We start from the raw sequence: 15,733 nt of genomic DNA, 5'->3' as shown, positions 1-15,733 counted from the left end.
CTACTTTAGGTACCTTAGAGGAGTGGAATCATAGAGTATTTGTCTATTTGTAACTGGCTTGTCTCACTTAGTCTTCAAGGTTCATCCATGTTGTGGCATGTGTCACAATTTTTTTGCTTTTTAAAAAAATAATTAATTATTTTATTTGAAGTACAGATGACATAAGAATTTATTTGCTTTTTGAGGCTGAATAATATTCCATTGTACGTACTTACAATTTTTGTTTATCCATTCTTCCATCAACGGACATTTGAGTTTCTTCTACCTTTTGGTTATCATGAATAGGCATGTACAAACATCTCTGAGTTTCAATTCTTTGGAGTATATGCCCTAGAAGTAGAATTGTTGGGTTATATGGTAGTTCTATTTTTAATTTTTTGAAGAACTACCATGCTGTTTTTCCATAGTAGCTGCACAATTTTACAACCTCAACAGTGCACAAAGGCTGCATTTTCTCCACATCCTTGCCAACATTTGCTATTTTCTGCTTTTTCCCCCCTTATAGTAGCCATCTATCCTAATGGGTGTGAGGTGATATCTCCTTGTAGTTTTGATTTGCACTTCCCTAATCACTGGCATCTTTCATGTGCTTATTGTCCATTTGTATTTCTTCTTTTCTTTCCTCTCCCTCCTCTTCTCCCTCCTCTTCCTCCTCCTCCTCCTCCCCTTCTTCTTCTTCTTATTTTTTTGCGAAGTTTTTATTTATTTATTCATGAGAGACACAGAGAGAGACAGAGACAAAGACAGAGGGAGAAGCAGGCTCCACGGGGGGAGCCGGATGTGGGACTTGATCCCAGGACCCCGATCATGACCTGAGCTGAAGGCAGATGCTCAACCACTGAGCCACCCAGGTATCCCTTTTTTCTTCTCTGCTTTCTTTGCATATTTTCCTTGGAGAAATGCATATTCAAGTCCTCTGCCCTTTTAAAAATCAGGTTATTTGTTTTTTATTGTTGCTGTTGGGTTGCAGTTCTTTATATATTCTAGATATTAACCCCTTATTAGATATAAAAACAAGACTTGTAAGAAATGCAGAGCAGGAAGATGGGAAGAAAGTGCTCCCAGCCATGAGCAGGGAAAACCCAATCCTGACTTCTTTACACATTCTTTTATACATGAATAGACCTCAGACTTCCTCCCCCAACTTTCCAGAATTGGCTCAGTGATCCTCAGAGAGAAGATCTTGCACTCACAAGTAAGCAAACAAGCAATATGCATTTAAAAGAAATGAGATAAGCATGTGAATAAAAGGGAAGTCACAGTGTTTGTTCATTTGTTTGGAAGAAGAAGGGGAAAGCAAGGATTGAAATCTTAAAGAGTTGCGAACACAGTAACTCGTTAAAAAATTCTTTGTTAATTGACATTTTTAACTTTTAGAATTGACCTGAAATTATCTTGGTTATGATTTCATTATCAATATCTGTGTGTGTGTGTGTGCACGTGCATAGGAGAGTCTGTGTACCTGAACTGCAAGATCAGTGACTTTTAGGGATGGAATGGAGCTCATGGATTATTTAACCCAACTCTTTTTTTTTTTTTAATCTCAAGAGGTAGAGTGGCTTGCCCATGATCACACAGCTAACAGATTCCACATCTCCCGACTCTTTACTCATTTCCCTGACCCCAGTACATTCGGTTGCTCTTGTGAGAGGGCAATCAACTGAGAATGGCCCATCTTCTCCCCTTAACACCCTCCCAGTAACCTCATAGGTAGAGAGGGCCTCTCACTGGCAGTAATCAGGAGGAAGACATGTAATGTAAGTGAAATGTAAATCAGGTTAGAGAGATGAATCTCCATGTATTATCTTATTTGAGGAAGATTGTATTAGTGACAAAGTTTATTTTATGGCAACAGGGGATACAAGTATGAACTTGGGTGCTTGAACTTCTGATTTTTTTAAATAAATTTATTTTTTATTGGTGTTCAATTTACCCAGTAAATAACACCCAGTGCTCATCCTGTCAAGTGCCCCACCCCAGTGCCCGTCACCCATTCACCCCCACCCCCCCCCCCCCCGCCCTCCTCCCCTTCCATCACCCCTAGTTCGTTTCCCAGAGTTAGGAATCTTTATGTTCTGTCTCCCTTTCTGATATTTCCCACACATTTCTTCTCCCTTCCCTTATATTCCCTTTCACTATTATTTATATTCCCCAAATGAATGAGAACATATAATGTTTGTCCTTCTCCGATTGACTTACTTCACTCAGCATAATACCCTCCAGTTCCATCCACATAGAAGCAAATGGTGGGTATTTGTCGTTTCTAATGGCTGAGGAATATTCCATTGTATACATAAACCACATCTTCTTTATCCATTCATCTTTCGATGGACACCGAGACTCCTTCCACAGTTTGGCTATTGTGGACATTGCTGCTAGAAACATCGGGGTGCAGGTGTCCCGGCGTTTCATTGCATCTGTATCTTTGGGGTAAATCCCCAACAGTGCAATTGCTGGGTCGTAGGGCAGTTCTATTTTTAACTCTTTGAGGAACCTCCAAAGAGTTTTCCAGAGTGGCTGCACCAGTTCACATTCCCACCAACATTGTAAGAGGGTTCCCTTTTCTCCGCATCCTCTCTAACATTTGTGGTTTCCTGCCTTGTTAATGTTCCCCATTCTCACTGGTGTGAAGTGGGATCTCATTGTGGTTTTGATTTGTATTTCCCTGATGGCAAGTGATGCAGAGCATTTTCTCATCTGCATGTTGGCCATGTCTATGTCTTCCTCTGTGAGATTTCTCTTCATGTCTTTTGCCCATTACATGATTGGATTGTTTGTTTCTTTGGTGTTGAGTTTAATAAGTTCTTTATAGATCTTGGAAACTAGCCCTTTATCTGATACGTCATTTGCAAATATCTACTCCCATTCTGTAGGTTGTCTTTGAGTTTTGTTGACTGTATCCTTTGCTGTGCAAAAGCTTCTTATCTTGATGAAGTCCTCATAGTTCATTTTTGCTTTTGATTCTTTTGCCTTCGTGGATGTATCTTGCAAGAACTTACTGTGGCTGAGTTCAAAAAGGGTGTTGCCTGTGTTCTCCTCTAGGATTTTGATGGAAGCTTGTCTTACATTTAGATCTTTCATCCATTTTGAGTTTATCTTTGTGTATGGAGAAAGAGAGTGGTCCAGTTTCATTCTTCTGCATGTGGATGTCCAATTTTCCTAGCACCATTTATTGAAGAGGCTGTCTTTCTTCTAATGGATAGTCTTTCCTCCTTTATTGAATATTAGTTGACCATAAAGTTGAGGGTCCACTTCTGGGTTCTCTGTTCTGTTCCATTGATCTATGTGTCTGTTTTTGTGCCAGTACCACACTGTCTTGATGACCATAGCTTTGTAGTACAACCTGAAATCTGGCATTGTGATGTCCCCAGATATGGTTTTCTTTTTTAAAATTCCCCTGGCTATTAGGGTCCTTTCTGATTCCACACAAATCTTAAAATAATTTGTTCTAACTCTCTGAAGAAAGTCCATGGTATTTTGATAGGGATTGCATTAAACATGTAAATTGCCCTGGGTAACATTGACATTTTCACAATATTAATTCTGCCAATCCATGAGCATGGGATATTTTTCCATCTCTTTGTGTCTTCCTCAATTTCTTTCAGAAGTGTTCTATAGTTTTTAGGGTATAGATCCTTTACCTCTTTGGTTAGGTTTATTCCTAGTTATGTTATGCTTTTGGGTGCAATTGTAAATGGGATTGACTCCTTAATTTCTCTTTCTTCAGTATCATTGTTAGTGTATAGAAATGCCACTGATTTCTGGGCATTGATTTTGTATCCTGCCACGCTACCAAATTGCTGTATGAGTTCTAGCAATCTTGGGGTGGAGGCTTTTGGGTTTTCTATGTAGAGTATCATGTCATCGGCGAAGAGGGAGAGTTTGACTTCTTCTTTGCCAATTTGAATGCCTTTAATGTCTTTTTGTTGTCTGATTGCTGAGGCTAGGACTTTCAGTACTATGTTGACTAGCAGTGGTGAGAGTGGACATCCCTGTCTTGTTCCTGATCTTAGGGGAAAGGCTCCCAGTGCTTCCCCAGTGAGAATGATATTTGCTGTGGGCTTTTCGTAGATGGCTTTTAAGATGTTGAGGAATGTTCCCTCAGGCTGTAGGTGTCCTGTCTAAAATGAGTCTCTTGTAGACAGCAAATAGATGGGTCCTGCTTTTTTTTTTTTTTTAATTTTTCTTTATTATAGTCACAGAGAGAGAGAGAGAGAGAGAGAGAGAGGCAGAGACACAGGCAGAGGGAGAAGCAGGCTCCATGCACCGGGAGCCCGATGTGGGATTCCATCCCGGGTCTCCAGGATCACGCCCTGGGCCAAAGGCAAGCGCCAAACCACTGCGCCACCCAGGGATCCCGGGTCTTGCTTTTTTATCCAGTCTGAAACCCTGCGCCTTTGAATGGGGTCATTAAGCCCGTTCACGTTCAGAGTTACTATTGAGAGATATGAGTTTAGTGTCATCATGATATCTCTTCAGTCCTTGTTTTTGTGGATTGTTCCACTGAACTTCTTCTTAAAGGGGAATTTTAAGAGTCCCCCTTAAAATTTCTTGCAGAGCTGGTTTGGAGGTCACATATTCTTTCAGTTCTTGCCTGTCTTGGAAGCTCTTTATCTCTCCTTCCATTTTGAATGAGAGCCTTCCTGGATAAAGTATTCTTGGTTGCATGTTCTTCTCATTTAGGACCCTGAATATAACCTGCCAGCCCTTTCTGGCCTGCCAGGTTTCTGTGGAGAGGTCTGCTGTTACCCTAATACTCCTCCCCATAAAAGTCAGGGATTTCTTGTCTCTTGTTGCTTTAAGGATCTTCTCTTTATCTTTGGAATTTGCAAGCTTAACTATTAGATGTTGAGGTGTTGAACGGTTTTTATTGATTTTAGGGGGGGATCTCTCTATTTCCTGGATCTGAATGCCTGTTTCCCTTCCCAGATTAGGAAAGTTTTCAGCTAGGATTTGTTCAAATACATATTCTGGCCCTCTGTCCCTTTCGGCGCCCTCGGGAACCCCAATTAAACATAGGTTTTTCTTCCTCAGGCTGTCGTTTATTTCCCTTAATCTATCTTCATGGTCTTTTAATTGTTTGTCTCTTTTTTCCTCAGTTTCCCTCTTTGCCATCAACTTGTCTTCTATGTCACTCACTCCTTCTTCCCCCTCGCTAACCCTTATTGTTGGGACTTCTAGTTTGGATTGCATCTCATTCAATTGATTTTTAATTTCTGCCTGATTGGATCTAAATTCTGTAGTCATGAAGTCTCTTGAGTCCTTTATGCTTTTTTCTAGAGCCACCAGTAGCTGTATAACAGTGCTTCTGAATTGGCTTTCTGACATTGAGTTGTAATCCAGATTTTGTAACTCTGCAGGAGAGAGGACTGTTTCTGATTCTTTCTTTTGAGGTGAGGTTTTCCTTCTCCTCATTTTGCTCAGTGCAAAGTGGCCAAAAACAAGTTGTATTGGGAAAAGGAGAAAAAGAGAGAGAAAGAAGGAAAGAAAAGAGAAAAAGAAAAAAGAAAAAAGGAAGAAAAAAGTAAGAAAAAAGAGAAGAAAAAGAATGAAAGGAAAAAAAGGGTGGGGGAAGCAAACAGAAATCAAAAAGCAAAAAACAAAAACAAAAACAAAAACAAAAACAAAAACAAAACAACAAAACAAAACAAAAACCAAGGGAGAGTATCTTCCGATTCTGTATACTTTAAGTCCCTTGACTTCCCCTGGAACTGGTCCGCCTCGCTGGTCTTCTGGGGGAGGGGCCTGCTGTGCTGATTCTCAGGTGTTAGCACTTGGGGGAGCTGCTCTGCCCCCTGCCTGGTGCAGGGCTCAGTGGGGGTTGTTCACCCCGTGAGGCCCCGGGAGGAAGCCACAGTGGCGGGGGCAGCTCTGGGACCCTGGATTCAGCCCCCGCAGTAGCTCCGGGGCTCTCCGTCTGCAGGGCCTGGGGGCTCCGGGGCGGGGCCGCTGATCTGCTCAGCTCGGGGCAGGAGCGTCCTTGCTGTCCTGGGCCCTCCCGGCCTCTGCCTGTCCCGGGGGAGGCCGGATCCTGGGCTGTGTCCCGGCGCCCTGTGCTCCGGGGCCTGCGCTGTTGGATTCGCACTCCCGCCCCGCAGCCCCCTCCGCGGAGCCGCCGCCCGAGCCCCTCCGAGCTGCTCCGGGTCCCGCCGCGCGCTGCAGCCCTTAGGGAGCTCGGCGCACTCTCCCGGGGCGCAGGTGCCTGTTAGTGTCCCCGGGAGCCCGAGGGCATCCCCGCCCTCCTGGGTCCTGCTCTGACTCCCTGCGGGCCCCTTTCCGCCCAGGAAGGTTGGTGCAGCTCCTGCTTCTCCGGGACGGGGCTCTCCTGTCCTGGGGACACTCGCCCCGGCCTCAGCCCGGCTCCTCGCGGGGCCCCTCCCCCTTGGAGGCCTTTTGTTTCTTTATTTCTTTTTCCCCGTCTTCCTACCTTGATAGAAGCGTGAACTCTTCTCACTGTAGCATTCCAGCTGGTCTCTCTTTAAATCTCAGGCCGAATTCATAGATTTTCAGGATAATTTGAAGGTTTTCTAGGTAATTTGGTGGGGACAGGTGATTTGGGGACCCTACTCTTCCGCCATCTTGCCCCTCCTCCCCTGAACTTCTGATTTTTAAAGAAAAACTGAAAATCGAGCTTTTTATATAAAATCTCCTACTTTTAAAGTGTGGCAACTAAGTTAAGAAAGAAGAATAAAGCCTCATGTTAGCCAAACAAGCCCCATGTGTTGGGCCAGGAGTTTGCAGTGTTGACTGAATAAACTGGGGCTTGATTCCTTCTGTTGGGAGGGTCATACCAGAGGGGGCAAAATCTGAGTGGAGGGAAGTGGGAGAAGTGGGAAGGTAGGGAAGAGGTGCACCCCGAGAATCAGGAGGCACCCTGTGAGGGCCCAGGGAGCATCTACTTGGGATGCCTCCACCCAGCCCCATCCTCCCACAAGGCTTAACATGTGCCTCCTGTGCTCAGTGAGGGAGGGGACAGGGCAACAAGAACAGGGGAACAACATCTGAACACCTCCCTTTGCCTGTCCCTGCTTTTGACTGTCATCTGGACCTTTCAGCGGTATCCAGTTATTCTGAGCCAGAAAGGCTACCTCATCCCTTTTACACACACACACACACACACACACACACACACACACTCTTTCCAGTTGGTGTTTGGAAATGTCTACAAGGGCATTTTTGCTTGTCACAAGGACTACTGTCACTTAAAGCCTGGGAGCTGGGGTTGTGAAGCATTCTACATTGTGCGTGACAGGCCAGTGTAGAATTATCAAAACACCCATTAAGCCCCTTATGAAAAACCAGAGCCTTCTGGAGGGTACTGGTTTGGAGCACAGGCCTGTGTGGGCACAGGCTAAGCAGGCTTGTTTAGACGCAGTGACACGCCACACCTCCCACACCCCGCACACCCTCACCGGCTACTTCTTGGTGGCAAGAACATCTTTTCTGAGGGACAAAGAGTAAGGTTGGTCTTTCCCATTTTTTTCCCCTGAGGGTTGACTCTTGCTCAGGAAGAAGACCTTTACCAGTGAGCAGGGATTACAATAGTACTCTCTCATAGGGCTGTTTAGAAGGTTGCCTGAGTTAATCTTCATAATGTGTGGTCTTTTTACATATGATTTCCCTTTTTATGCTACATTCTTCTGGCCTGGCTGTATCTCCTTTTGTTGCCCAATGCTGGGACGACCCTTGAGCTCAGGGCTATGTCTAATTTTATAACAGGTCAGGCTGCCCTGCCCTGACAGTGGTCACTCTGGAGTGTGATGATGTACACCAGTGGATGGATTGCTGCTTGCGGCTAGTTTTCCCAAACCTACGCTTGTCCGTGAGCCAAAGAAGTCATGTTACTTTTATTTTCACTATTATTTTATTGACATACTGAACAGAAACTCTTAATACAAAGGAGGAATGCATCTCAGGTTGAACATAAATGGCAGTCACCATGGTGTTCATGAAACGAATTCAATTTAATACATAATAGTAGATGCTTCAACAAAGAATTGACACAACCAAAAGGACCAACCCAGCATGAAAATGCTGTTTTTTGGAAATTGCAGTGTTCTTTTTTACTTTAAAAAAAATTATTTATTTATTTATTCATGAGAGACACACAGAGAGAGAGGCAGAGACACAGGCAGAGGGAGAAGCAGGCTCCATGCATGGAGCCCGATGTAGGACTCGATCCCGGGTCTCCAGGATCACACCCTGGGCCGAAGGCAGCGCTAAACCACTGAGCCATTAGAACACTTGCAGTGTTCTAATGTAGCTGGTTAGAGACCATCTTTAAGGGGTCCAAGGTGATAGGTAAGAGTCTTTATAACTTTGTTGTGTGTTATTGTCATAGGCTATTCCACTATATTCACTGGGTAAGGCAAGAGATCAGACTGTTATCATCTTGATCCAGGGATTAATCTTAACACTAATGAGACAGCCAGAGAATATGCCTCCTCTTATGGTACAATATGATCTACACAGCATAATGTATGATGTATTCTGCCAAAAATATTTAACCAGAATTATGATGTAACTTCTAGTTTGTGGGAAATACAGGAAACAGAGGAATAAGTTAAATGATACCAGAAGCAAGCAACCAGATGGACCACCAAAATGAGACATTCTTGGGGAAAATCAGTTTGGTCCTTTCAATAAGTCAGTGTCCAGAAAGAAATGAAAATACACTTAAGAGGCATAACATTATAGTTGAATCCTACTTTAAACAAGCTAACTACAAATTTAGGCTGTTCTTGAGATAGGAACTTGAATATGGAATTATTAATTTTTCTAAGCATAATAATAGTACTTTAGGAATTAAAAAAATTTTTTTTAAAGATTTTATTTACCCATTCATGACTGATAGAGAGAGACAGGTGCAGAGGGAGAAGCAGTTTCCATGCAGGGAGCCTGATGCGGGACTTGATCCCAGGACTCCAGGATCACGCCTTGGGCCAAAGGTGGGTGCTAAACCACTGAGCCACCCAGGAATCCCCTTTTAAAAAAGATTTTATTTATTTACTCACGATAGACAGAGAGAGAGAGACAGAGACACAGGCAGAGGGAGAAGCAGGCTCCATGCAAAGAGCTCTATGTGGGACTTGATCCCAGACTCTGGGATCACACCCTGATCTGAAGGCAGATGTTCAATTGCTGAGGCACTTAGGTGTCCCTAGGATTTTTTAATGTAGGAAAATGTTTCTTTAAGGTGCATACTTAAGATTACATACACATGAACACACACACAGACCTGGAAATACTGAGAGAGGCTGAGGAAGCCTACAAATTTGTCCTCATTTTAGATAAAGCAATCAAATTGTCTGATGTTGTTTTAATTAATCAACAAATATTAATTATGCCTTGACCATGTACTCGGCTCTATTAGATGCTGTTGGGGATATAATGGAATGATATACTATGACATAACTAAAGGGAATAAAATTCACTTAATGAAGTAACAGGAGACAATTATATTTACAAGATCTAGCAGATACTGAAAACCACAGGCTTTCAGAGACAGGGAGCTTAGCCTTCTGTGAAGGCTTCATGAGAGGGGTACAGACAGAGATGTGAGGATGAGGACAATCTAGGACATTCTCTATGTGTCCACGCAGGTGTGGGTCCTACATGCTCATACTTGTGATGGAGAGTTGTATGGGTCTCACAACATCTACTTGTTGGAAATAGTGAAAGAGGACTTCAACCGCCTACCTCCATTCTGGCTGCAGTTTGTACTTTGTAACTGATTAAGCTCTTTTTTCCAGCAGATAAGCTTAACTCAGGAAAAGCATCCCATGATGGGGACTGAAACTACCCCTTGAGCAACAATGGCAACTGCTCTCATCCAGCAAGACCCGGAGTAATTGACCTCAAGGTAACAATCGACTTGATCTTTATTGGCCACCTGCATTTCCCCACTGACATTCATCCCAAATTTTTCTTATATAAACCTTGAAGTATTTGCAGCACTTTGGAGCCAGTCTTTGGGACATTAGTTCACTGCCTTCCTGGTATTGGCCTCACTGAAATGAATTCCTTTCTGGTTTTACCACCACTAGTCTGTCTTGCCTTTGAGTTGTGTCAGCAGAGAGTGGCCAAACTTGATCTCTTTGGGACTGCCGGAACCACGTACTCTTGCACCCCTGCCCACCCCCGCCCCCCCCCCCCCCCAATTATAATAGCTGGCAGGTTTTGCCCACAAAAGATTTTTCTTGTTATACATTTGAAATGAAAATTTCTTTGCTTTGAAGTTATCTTTTGTAGTTACTGTCTTTGGGTTATTGTGATATATAAATACTTATGCTTTTCATATTTGAAACTGTTATTGTATTCCACCTAAAGCTGTGTGTACACATAAAAATGTTTGACCTTTGCTTTATTTGTGTCTGGTCAGAAAGAGGCTTGCTGTGGACAGTGTTTCATGTGACATTTTTCAAAATTTACAACTGAATATAAATGCATTTTTCTTACTAGTATTGTCATTTACCTAGCAAGCTAATGTTAGAGAAAGTTAAGTAATGAGTTAAAGTCAATAGTGTTCTTAATAAAAAGAAGAACAGTGATTTGCCCTTTGAGTCCATAATCCAATCAGGGATTTAAGGCAGGGAATCCTTGATTTTCATTGCAATGTATCCCTGCAAATCCTGGTCTAAAGCAGTAATAAAATAGATGACATTTCCTAAAGGAACAGAGTTATAATTAGAAGTTGTGTGGTTTAAAAATTGTGAAAATCTTCAAAGTACTGTATTTTACAGCAGGAGAGAACCATGAGTCATAATCTTTAATTAATTGGCCAGGAAAATAAAACTCCTAGAGGGCAAATGATCCACCTAAGTCCCCACGGCCCACATACCCACACAGTTAGGTGATGGCCGGTCTTGAACCCAAGGGGCCTAGTGCTCTGTGTTCCACTTCACCATATTGTTTCCCTTTTAAAAATTCAGTAAAATGTGCAGCAAAGTAACAGATATGTAGATCATACAAGGAGTCCAGTGTCCTACAATGTGTGTGCATGGCACATAAAAACAAAATTCTATGGTATAAAGTTTGGTATCTGTTGAAAAATGTACTGACCATATTGAATATTAAACACTTAAATATTAAACAAAATATGTAAATGTGATTTCTGTTTTGGAATTTATAACTGCTTTTGAGGATGATTTGAATGGCATGAATCTCTCTATGAAGGCAGTCCAGGCAGTTAAAAAAAAACCAACCTATTATTTCTGTTCACTATGGTCTGTGTTTGTCCTAAAATGAAAGCAAATCTGGGCACCTGATAGGCCTAGGAAAGGGAGCCATACAAGGCAGATGTCTGGGTCATGGCAGAAACCATGCTTCAGAGCAGAGATCAAGGGCACAGGGATGGAAAGATCAGGTATGAAAGAGACAAGGGCTGGTTGGTGTGAACAGGATGAATATCTGACTGGAAGCAAGAGAAGCAGTTTGGAAATGAGTGCAGATGTCTAGGAGACTGCAAATGGCCAGGTGCGAAGAACCTCTTTAGTCCTCCTGACAAATCTAACAACACATGTGGAACATTACCTTCAAGACACGCTTCACTTTTTGGGGTCAATAATTAATGATCTTATTCCCAACAGAATCATCTTTCCTCATCATGACCAGCATCCACCTTCTGTAAAGTCAAGATTAATCAGAGTCCTTAAAATAGATCCACATTCTTCTTATAGTGTGATGTCACTGTGGTGATTTTTCAGTGTCCTACTTTCCATATACAATTGGACACGTCTATAAGGACTGGGATTTAGAAAAGATCAGTATAAAATGGTTGACTGAAGTGTTTCCTTTAAAAAATTTTTTTGTCCTCCAAATCCTATTCATATATCAAAAGAAATGTAAAATGAATCCATCCATAATAGCACTGGAACATTGGCTGAGGTACCTTCATAGACCCGATTGGTGGGGAATGGCTGAAATATGTAGGACGGGAGATCAGATTTATGATAAAACGTAACAGAACAGTAGAATTTTGGACCCATGAAGGAAAGATGGGACCACCAAAGAAATTATTTTCTTTCTAACAAAACCCAACAACAGTTCTAAGATTATACACAGAGGAGATTTAAGGTATAATTGGTGGGCAATGAAGCAGAGGCCCAAGAGCAGTTGTAGCAATATTTCACTTTTCATTGTGGCTTCTGTGCTCTGTCCCAACTGGTGGGTATCCTGATATATGAGAAACCAGAGTGGGCACTGAAGTCAGAGAAACAGTTTAGTACCCAAGATCATTAATGGCTGCCAACAAGAAAGGGGTTCCTTGAATGTAGAAGATGAGCTGGTCACACAACCTACAGAAATGTTTTCTTGGACACATACAGTAAAGGAAAAAACAATTGGAGCCTGATTTCCTATAATTAGACATGGTTTCCACTGTCAGGTAAAGAAACAATATCATAAATCAACAAACATAGGAGTAAAGCTACCATAAAAAAGCATTAGAAATAACAGTAGAAGAATTAACCATTGAAGAAAAATTATTAATGCAGACAACAGAAGACTTAAAAATAATCATAATTGATATTCTCCCAAGTTATTACAAAGCATGACTTCCCAAAACAAGAACTAAGTTCTTGGAAATCAAATACATGATTCTTCCACAAACACACAAAATCTCACCATGGTATGTGGGCTGCATAGTGAAGTAGACAATGACTGAATATCAAATTAGTTAACAGTATCATCAAGCTGACAATGTAAATAATTGGAGAAATAAAGAGTATGAAAGAGGAGTTAATAAGTTAATAAACATGGAAGACAGATCCAGGAATACTGAGATCCTACTAGAAATTTCAAAAAGAAAGGAGGGGGAGAATGGATGATAGGAAATAATAAAAGAGATAAGAGAAGAAAATTTGCTTGAGTTGACGAAAGACATTAGTCATCAAGTGCCAAGATAAAAACAAAGAGGGAGAGAGAGTACAAACCCTACATTTAGACACACACAGCATATTCAGGTGACAGTTCTAAATTCCAAAGACAAAAAAAAAAAAAAAAGTCCAAGAGCTTCATAAAGGAAAAAAAAAACAGGAATCCATAGGAACAAGGAATGAGAATCAACCCTCACCACACTTCTCATCTAGAAGGCGAGGTATTATAGTATATCTTCACAATTCTGAGGGAAAATGATTTTGAATTCAAAATTCCATGCTGAGCCAATCTATTCTAGGAGGGCCAATTTATCCAATTTCAGAAATGCAAGGATTCAGAAAGATAACCCGACTCAAAACTTTCCTAAAGAATTACTTGGAGATGTATTCTTCTTAGATAATGAAATGAATCAGGGAAAGGAAAACAGGAGAAAAAAAAAAAGTGGCGAACCAAGAAATGAGTAAAACAATTACTTGTTTATAATGCGGTTGTAGACAAAATGTATTTATTGACAATAAATTATTTAGAAGAAAGAAATACATAACAAAAAATAATAATCTGGAACTAAAAGTCTGTATGATTTAGACAAAATATAAAAAGTGATAAAAGAAGAGGGGAAGTGAAGGTGCTTAAGGAATTGTTTCATTCCCAGAATGGTGGCTATGGAATCCCGGGCAGCCCGGGTGGCTCAGCGGTTTAGCGCCGCCTGCAGCCCGGGGTGTGATCCTGGAGACCCTGGATGGAGTCCCGCGTCGGGCTCCCAGGGCGGAGCCTGCTTCTCCTTCCTCATGTGTCTCTGCCTCTCTCTCTCTTTCTCTATGTCTATCATAAATAAGTAAATAAATAAATCTTAAAAAGAAAGAACTTAAAAAAAAAAAAAAAGAAGAAGTTTGGAGATGTCTAGAGGCCTCAGGCAGTTAAGTGTCCTGTCCGACTCTTGATTATGCAGGTCATGATCTCAGAACCGTGAGATGGAGCCTCGTGTGGAGAGATTCTTTTTCTCCCTCTTGGAGTTCCTGGGTGGCTCAGTTGTTTGAGTGTCTGACTTTGGCTCAGGTCATGATCCCAGGGTTCTGAGATTGAGTCCCACATTGGGCTCCCTGCTCAACAGAGAGTCTGCTTTTCCACCTTCCTCTGCCTCTCCTCCCTACTCATGCTCTTTGTCTCTCTCTCAAATAAATAAATAAATTGTTTAAAAGAAAAAAAGATGCCGTCTCTCCCTCTCCCTCTGTCCCTCCCCTCACCAAAAAAAGAAGTTTGAATATGTTCATTAATAAATTAATAGAAATGGATGCATAACTTTCAATTCAGTAGAGAAGAAGGAACAGCATATGAATTTAGTCAGAGCTGAAAAGAGGCAAAAAAAAAAAAAAAGAGAGAGAACAAGAAAACATTAACAGAAAACACAAAACAGAATGGCATGAATACGACTAACCCTGTGGGTGGTAACAATACATATGAAAAGGTTAAACCCTGTCTCAGCTGTTAACTGTTTATGGGAAACGTGCCTCCAAACAAAATAATCCAGAAGGGATTTAAATCTGGGGGATTTAAATCTGGGGAAAAAGAATAAATGCTTCAAGCTAAAATCCAGGATTTGGCAGCAGTAATTTTAGAGAACCTACTCTCCCTGATGCATCTTCAAGAGGGGGTTGGCAGAGCGGGGATGAAGTGCTCCCGGAGGGGCAGGGGAGACACGTCAAAATGGAATGGAGGGCATTTTGGAAATGATTTTTTTTTTATTTAACACCAAAAATAAAGGCAACATAAGCAGACATAAGCAAGCAGGACCGCATCAAACTACTCCACAACAAAGAAAACCATCAGCCAAATGAAAAGATACTCTATAAAATGGGAGAAAAGATTCAGAAACCATGTTTCTGATAAGAGGTTAGTATACACTGTACAAGGAACTCATACAACTGAATAGTAAAAAACCAAATAACCCAATTTAAAAATGGTTAAAGGATCTGAATAGACATGCTTCCAAAGAAGACACACTGATGGCCAACAGGTATGTGAAAAGGTGCTCACCATCAGGGAAGTGCAAATCCAAAGCACAGTAGATGTCACCTCATGGCTGTTAGCATGGTTGTCATAAGGAACACAAGACATACCAAATGCTGGCAAGGATGTAGAGAGAAGGAAACACTTTTGCACTGTTGGTGGGAATGTAAACTGGTACGGCCACTTTAAAAAAAGTTATGGAGGTTTCTCAGGAAATGGAAAATAGAACTGCCAAGAGATCCATGCACTTCTGGGTGTGTCTGAAGGAAATGAAACCATTTTCTCAAGGAAATATCTGTATTCCCATGTTCACTGCAGCATTATCCACAATAGCCAAGGTATGAAAACAACTTAAATGTTTATTTATTTATCAATGAATGGATTGAGAAAATGTGATCACACACACAGGAACAGAATTCAGCCTTAAAAGAGACACAAACCCTGTCATTTGCAACAGCACAAATGAACTTGGAGAGCATTATGCTGAGAAGTGAAAAAATCAGACAGAAAGACAAACACTGCATGGTTTCACTTATATGTGGACACTTAAAGAAAAAGTCAAACTCATAGAAACAGAGAGTAGAAAAGTGGTTGCCAGGGGCTGATGAGGAGGGAAAATAGGGAGAGGTTGGTAAAGGGTATCAACTATCAGTTATAAAACGAATAAGATCTGAGGATCTGATGTAAAACATAGTGACTCGTTGATCATACCACATTGTATAATTAAAATTTGTTGAGAGTAGAACTTAAGTCTTCTTACCAAAAAAAAAAAAAAAAAAGAAAGGAAGAAAGAAAGAAAGAAAGAAACAGAATGGCAAGCGTTGAGAGTACTGTTGAAATGGATTAGATT

The sequence above is a fragment of the Vulpes lagopus genome, chromosome 4 (genome assembly GCF_018345385.1).
Source record: "Vulpes lagopus strain Blue_001 chromosome 4, ASM1834538v1, whole genome shotgun sequence".
NCBI lineage: Eukaryota > Metazoa > Chordata > Mammalia > Carnivora > Canidae > Vulpes > Vulpes lagopus.
This window is presented reverse-complemented; position numbering follows the sequence as displayed.